This window comes from Littorina saxatilis, linkage group LG5, assembly GCF_037325665.1.
Source record: "Littorina saxatilis isolate snail1 linkage group LG5, US_GU_Lsax_2.0, whole genome shotgun sequence".
In the NCBI taxonomy this organism is placed as follows: domain Eukaryota; kingdom Metazoa; phylum Mollusca; class Gastropoda; order Littorinimorpha; family Littorinidae; genus Littorina; species Littorina saxatilis.
In genome coordinates, this window is record NC_090249.1 from 18,203,661 (window position 1) to 18,211,765 (window position 8,105).

The following is an 8,105-nucleotide window of genomic DNA, read 5'->3' on the forward strand; positions in this document are numbered from 1 at the left end:
TCATCACTGCTATCGTCTTGCAGATTATCGATGAAAGTTAAACTCGCACTGGCTGATTTTCTCTCCGGACACGGACTCGAGCGAGCACAGCTTAGCAACTTGACATCTTTGGCACGGCTACTGGTGACAAAACGCGTTTTCATGACAATCGGAACAAATCCCTGACCCTGCTATTGTGACAGGCTCAATCCCCTTTCAATCCCTGTTCAATACGCTATCGCTAATGGTTAACAGCTAGTCCGATAGGTCTTGGGTGAACTTGATGCAGAAAAGGCTTTTCATGCAAGGTCAGGGTAGAGTGTGATGCAGAAAAGCCTGCCATACAGGGTTTTGGGTGGAACTTATAAGCTGCATTATCAGACGAGTTTTCTTCCATAGATTTGATTCTGAAACGCTGCCCCCAGGTTGCTGTGCTCGTTCTTCACCCTTGTTGATTCAACATTGGTGAACTCGACCTTGTTTGATATCGCAATGTAACGAAAGAGACTCAGTGGGGTGGGGAGTGGCAGTGTAGAAATTACTGCTACATTGCTGCGTATAAAGGTAGATTCAACAATTGTCCACGCGACTATGCAGTCTGTACATTTGATATCGTAATCCAATAGAAGAACTGAGTCGCCAGGTTTGATTATTCTTGCAGGTTTCACGAACCCATTTTCACTGAAATCGTAATCTGACAACAGGGATTTGAGAATGTTATCCGGCGGCTGTCCGATATACATGTAGCAGGTTGTGGAATGGATCATTCTGGAGAGTTGTTGTCTGTCAACTGTGGCACTTTCAGAAATACTGATCATGATTTTGGTGTTTTAGTAATGTAAGGCACAAGACAATCATATTAACAGCAGCAGCAACAGATAAACTTACAAAATTCACTTAAACCTTACACAATTCAGAATCAAAAAGCAAGAATGATAGGTTGTTTGGAACGTTTAATTTATGACAAATTTAAAAACAAAACAAAATGTTACATTCACTGAACTTTGACCCAGAGGTCTTTTAAGTGGACAGACAGACAAACATTTATGATACAGATAAATAATATATCTACATTTTCCAAGAAACTCGCTGGCAAGACGCGGGCGGGGCAATCTTTTTTCTAATGGGTATTCCCTTTTATTCCTTATTTTATCGTTACTTTTTTGGAAGTTTATTTTCTTTTTAAAATACACAGGGAGATAGTGATCAAGGGGGAGGTCGTAGAGAAGGTAGAGCAGTATAAGTATTTGGGGGTGATTATAGACAATAAGTTGACATGGAAACCAAACTCTGATGCCCTTGTGAAGAAACTCCACTCTCGCCTGTACTTTTTGAGAAAACTCAGGTCTTTTAACATCAGACAAGAAATCCTTCAGATGTTTTACACTTCAACGTGCAATAGTGTGTTGTACTTTGGCTCCGTGTGTTGGGGTGGCAACATCAACAAGCAAGACAGGGATAGATTAGATAAATTCATCAGGAAAGCAAGTGGGGTGGTTGGGAGGAAGCAGGACAATTTCACATCAACACATGAACGACGACTGACTGACAAGGTACAGAAGATTTTGGCTGACGACTCGCACCCACTCAGACTGGAATTTGACAGTAGACGGACAGACAGGAGCAACAGATTCAGACAACCAACCGCAAGATCCACACGCTACAGAAATTCGTTCATTCCATCTGCAATTCACATCTTCAATTCTCAGGTGGGGCGGTAGATGCTGGTGTTGTCGCTCTGATGCACGGGGTCAGTTTTCTGTATTGTTTCAGTATTGTTGATTTTGTTTTGCATGATTATATACTCTTATTCTACTCTCTTAGACAATATGTGATAACCGGCAAGGTGCTGACTTTCGTTTGTGCATTGTTGATGGTGAATGCATGTTAATTTATTTTTAATATACTTTCTTATGTGATAACCAATGTGCTGTATTTTCTCAGGACAAAGAACAAATGTTTATTTTGAATGTTTTATGTATGTTATTATTACGGACACAAACGCTCAGCAATGCAATTTCTCTTTTAGAGATTAATAAAGTTATTGTATTGTATTGTATTGTATTGTAAAACCAGCCACGGCTGTCCTTCCGTCCCACCCCCCACCCCCCGTCCTCTCTCTCTCTCTCTCTCTCTCTCTCTCTCTCTCTCTCGCTCTCTCTCTCTCTCTCTCTCTCTCTCTCTCTCTCTCTCTCTCTCTCTCTCTCTTTGTTCACACTCCGATCCTTCATAAGGGGCTATGGCCTATTGAATAAATTATCTGCGTCTGCGTCCCTTTCTCTCTCTCTCTCGATCTCCCTCTCTCTCTCTCTCTCTTTCTCCCTCTCTCTCTCTCTCTCTCTCTCTCTTTCTCTCTCTCTTTCTCTCTCTCGCTCTTTCACAGACACACACACAAACACACACACACAAACACACACACACACACACATGTGCACACACACACACACACACACACACACACACACACACGAAATTAACGTTGAAATCAAAGTGTAGCTAAGTGTGTGTGGGGGGGGGGGCGACCAATCCAAAGGCTGTCTTGCAGCTTACTTCCAACTATTGACAAGTGCCCACGCTCTTCAATAAATACGACCTGTAAATACACGCAAGTAATCCACTGAACGGTTCTGGCTCCTAACCAACAAGAAGAAGCGCTACACGAACAAAAAGCTAATGCAATCGACCTCGACACCAAGCTCAAGCTCACAAACCTCATTCAGTTTTCTCCAGATGGATCGAGGAATTTAGTAAGCCGCAGGAGATGACACCTTCCAATCGTGACCATGCCAAGCAACAAGAGGAAGAGGAAAAAGAGGAGTAAATCAGAATAAATGCTCTACAAGCCGGACAACAACTTTAACTTCTGCACATCTCCTACCCATCCCTCTTCTTTTATTCATCTTCTTTCCCTCCTTCCTTCCTTTACTGTCTTTCTTTATCATCATTATGCAACGTTCATTACGTTATTAATAGATTTCGTTTATTGAGACAAATTTTTCAGCCGTTACCGCCTTATGTTGTACTGTCTTGCAGGAACACCACTATAAGCTTCTAGCTTGTTGCTGTTTCTGTGAACTTTGTATACATGTCATGATTGTAACCTTTGTTAAAATAAACTTATGTTTAAACCAAAAAGAGGAGATTATATCGGTGAGAAAAGCCGCAATGATCCGATCACGCCTGTAATGACGAGGGTCACCCAGACAGCAGTCGTGATGTAGAGTTTTTTATTCGCCATGTGCTGGATTTTGACGGGGAGCCCCAACTTGATAACTTTTTTTTAGATCGGAGTGATCGGCATGGTCGTCGTAAAAACGTAGAGCTGTGTGACGGGGGCCATAAAAAATCTATATCACGACTGTACTGCGCCCAGACCCGGCTACGCTTGTTTTGTGCAGTTCAAAATAAGAGTAGGGAGAGCGTGCAGGTTCGCGACCTAGCAGATCCCACCCCGATCAAACCACGCTCATGGAGATCCTCCCACGTTTGGCCCACGATTGGCCACGCTCTCCGACAATTTTACAACGGAGTAGAAATCGGCGTCTCTGTGTGACCGGGGAATAACTAATACCCCATTCACCTAGCGCTACGTCCTTACCACGACCATGCCGATCACGTCTATCTGAAAAAGTTATCAAATCGGGGCATATCGCCGTAAAAATCCAGCACATGGCACATACAAAAAAACTAAACCACGACTGTACTGCGCCCAGACCCGGCTACGCTTGTTTTGTGCAGTTCAAAATAAGCGTGGGGAGAGCGTGCAGCTTCCAGACCTATAGCAGATCCCACCCCGACCAAACCACGCTCATGGAGATCCTGCCACGTTTGGCCCACGATTGGCCACGCTCTCGGACACTTTTCCAGCGTAGTAGGGAAGCGGCGTCTATGTGTGATTGGGGTATAACACGCGAATTTTGCGAGCTTGATGCAGTATAGCCATATGTGCATAACACTGCAAAAAAAAACCCGGAAGATGAACAATGAATTCGACGATGCTTTCATCTAATGATCCAAATGATGGGTTCGAGTTATTGAATACAAAGAAGTGTGAAACAAAAAAGAAACTAGAAGTTCGACTTTGAAACTATTCCATGTCGGGGAAAGGCTCCTAATATGGACCGGCTCCTAATATGGACCACCTCCTGTTCTGACAAACTAACGGCGCTAGAGCGCTCAAAACAATTTCATTCGCTTTATTCACCCTCTCTGGATGAGTTGCACATATCAAAACAGTTGCAGAAACACAAACCTCAAAACCGTTAGGCTTTTTCGCTTTTTTTCACTTTTGGCAGCGTTCACTCTAAATGTGCCGCCTAAAACGAACTCGTTTCTGTCCACAGCCAAAGCTTTCATAACACAAAAATGGCTATATATGACAGCTAAGGCAGTATTTGTTACATTTTAACAGTGTGTACCCCGAGTTTCTACTGCAAACAACAAATAATAGCAAAACCTCAAAGTATGTGTGAGTCCCCTAATATGGACCACCTTCAACAAATCGAAGAAAATAAAAACTAAAGGCAATTTTAATTAATTCATTAAGAAGCTTGCTGAAAATAATCTATAACTAGCCCTCGAGATTTCAAAAAAATATAACAAATAGTCTTTTTTTTGTGGAAGTTGATAATTTCACTTATTTTCACTCTGTTTTTGATAAGCTTCTTCAGTTTCCTGGTGTGCTTCAAATAATGCTCTCATCAACCTGAAACAGCTAAATCTAAAGGATATTTGAATTATTCTGACTTGCACACTAAGTTGTATCATGTTATTTTGAAGTATAGGGGGCTTTTTACAGTGATTCGTGAAGGCTGCTTCACTGGTCCATATTGGGCGCCCAGGCTCCTAATATGGACCATTTGTGATTTTTTCTGTATTTAATTTTTGCTGAAGGTCCATTAAAGCTATTTCACTCTAATTAGGCCTAACTGTTCAACTAAGCGAGAAGGACTACCAACCACAAAATGAAACTTCTTCGCAAGAAAACAAGCTAGTTATCAGCAATAAACAAAAAGTGGTCCATATTAGGGGCCCTTCCCCTATTGTGAGATCCTTTTATTTGAAATAGTGCAACACAATTTCTTGGAAAATTCTTTGCACCCAGAGGGAATAACAGTTTAAAGTTGGTGCTTATCCAGTAGTGTACTGAACTCTCTTCACAGCGAAGATTCTTCTTTACCCCTCTAGCAAAAGGAAAGGTAATTCAAACGCAATGGCCTTATGGATAAGACGCCGGGCTCCCAGCGGAAGGGTTCGTGGGTTCGAATCCCTGCCGAGCCTGGTGGTGATGTTTTTGATTTCCCAGGTCAGCGTATGTGCCGACCTGCTGTAGTCCCTTCGTGTGTGCACGTCAGCACAAGACCAAGTGCGCACGGAAAAGATCCTGTAATCCATTCGGTGGGTTATGGAAACACAAACGCGGCGTATCGCTGCCTAAAGGGCGGTATACAAACGGGCATACACATAAAAACCGTGCGAGTTTCAGCTCATGAACGAAGACGAGAAGAAACGCCCTTAAGCTGGAGCAAAAACAAATTGTCGAAGGAATCCAGACTAAACCCTCTGTATTTGCAAAATCATGAACGATGTAGCATAAAATTAGCATGTAGATAACAATTCAGCCCTTTGTCTACATTGTTTAGTGTGGAGTAGATTTAAATGACACTACAAATAGAGTGGGATGTGTGATAGATCAGATGTCACTGATTTTGTCAGTTTCATGGAAAGTTCTCTGTGTGATTAGCTGGTAGACGTGTAGGTGTGGTGGGCTGTCAGTGCTGCTTGAATACATCCTGAAGTGATTGGCATTAACATTAGTCTCAATGTACACACACACACAGAAACACAAAACTAATGAAAATAAACAAGTGAAAATGTGTTGTTCGTGTTGTGTGTTTTTTTGGTTTTTTTTGTTTGTTGCTGGTATGTCTGGCACTAAGTAATCTACAATCTAACAAACAATCATTTTGAACAGAAAGTCCCCCCCCCCCCCCCCCCCCGAATAAAGAGAGGCACAAGTTAGAGGAGCAATGAGCTTTATGCTAACATTCAAAGAAATGAAAACAAAATGTTTCGTTTTGACTGTAATCAAACGTACCATAAACTATCCATTCTTGTTTCTATTCAATACAGTTTCGTAACATGAGGCATTGTCTTATTAGTCACAAACATCCATCAGACAGTGTATTTCCCCACTTTAACTCTCACGTAATAAGCGGTAGAATTTCTCAAAAGATTCCAGCCTATGGTTCCGGTATCCCCACAACCATTGCATTGCAAGTTTGATCTGTTACACAATGTTTGGCCCCTCTTCAGAGTTAGCAGACGAGAAGTTATAGTCGCTAGCTCTTCGGGAGTTGGAATTTGATTGGTGTTTGGGTTCACGTCAATTTCACAAGTCAAAAATATAATGCGAGAGTTAATCTGTCTGTTTGGAGTTACGTTTCGATTTTTGAATGCTCAGAATGCGTAGAAAGGGTGGAACCGTTCATTGTCAGTGTTGTGTTTATTTGTTTCTTGCAGGACGGCCTTTCTGATGTGTCCTTGTTCACGTTTCAAGACTTCATTTTACAAATACATTCCTTCCAGTGAAAAACGATTGCGCACGACAGCACATATTTGACCAGATGTTTTCTTTCGATGAAAGCACCCTTCGACTCTGACGCATTGAAAAAACCTATTATGTCATGGGTCATGTCTCTCTGTGGAATGTTAATTTCTGTGTTTCTCTCGATGTTGAAGACTTTAAGAAGAGCGTTTGTGGAGCATGGATACTCGCATTTGTCATACATCAGCTGATCGATCGAAGCTTCCGTGCTTCTACTGTCGGTCTGTCTGTCTCTCTGTCTCTCTTTTCGCTCCTCCCCCCCCCCCCCCACCTCTCTCCTTCTCTCCCTCCGCCCACAGTGTTTGGGCGTTGTAATCGTGAGGAAATAGGCGATGAATTTCATTATTTGGTGTGGTGTTTTTTTTTATCAGATGAAAGCATTAAATGTAACGGAAAGATTTTGTTGGAAAATTATCATTGTGACCACCCTAATGCGATTAAGTATCATAATTTAATGAAAAGGAAATCAGTAGGCATATTGACAAGATTGGTATTTTGTATGGATTTTGCATGACATTTGTAATTGTAATGATTTGTGATTGATATATCTGCATGCGTGTTAAATATTGGATACATTTTGTTGTTGTGTGGTTTCTTAGCCCCCTGGGGGACAAAACCTTATTAGAAATGTGTGAAACTTGTGCCTCCTCCTCCCCTCTTCTCCCATTCGCTGACACAATTGTACACCTGCCTCGCACACGCTGTAAGGTCATTATAGCTAATACCGTTATTCACGACCCCCCCACCCCTCTCCCCCTTTTGATTCAAAGAAATATCCGCCACGGTCTTTCGTTTTGGGTATCAAGCTGTTCTGTGGTTGTCTGTCTCCCATGCATGTAATCCCTAAAGAACCTCCTTCCTGAACACACATCCCCCCCCCACACACACACACACACACATACACACACAAGCAAGCACGCTCGCACTTACGAACGCACACACGCACGCACGCACGCACGCACGCACGCACGCACAGACAAACCACACACACACACACACACACGCACGCACGCACGCACACACACACACACACACACACACGCGTACACACAAACGCACGCACACACTCACACACACACACACACACACACACACACGCACACACACACACACACACACACACACACACACACACACACACACTAACACGATAACCGTGCACACACACTAACACACATTAAATCATTCTCCATGTGCACCAATGTTGTATAATAACAAAAACTCTTGATAAAATGTTTACAATCTTTTTTTTTAAAAGTTAACATTCGCGTTCTTAAACTATGATTAAGCAGCAGGTGGATTGATGCAAACCTCCTATTCTTCATGACCCCCTTTTTTCAATTCAGGTAAATAACCGTTACAGGTTTACACGTGGTCTACCATTGTCATTTCACCAAGCGTGTAATCCCAAGACCTCCTTTTAAGACACACGCACGCACGCACACACACACACACGCACGCACGCACGCACACACACACACACACACATACACACACACATACACACACACGCACACAT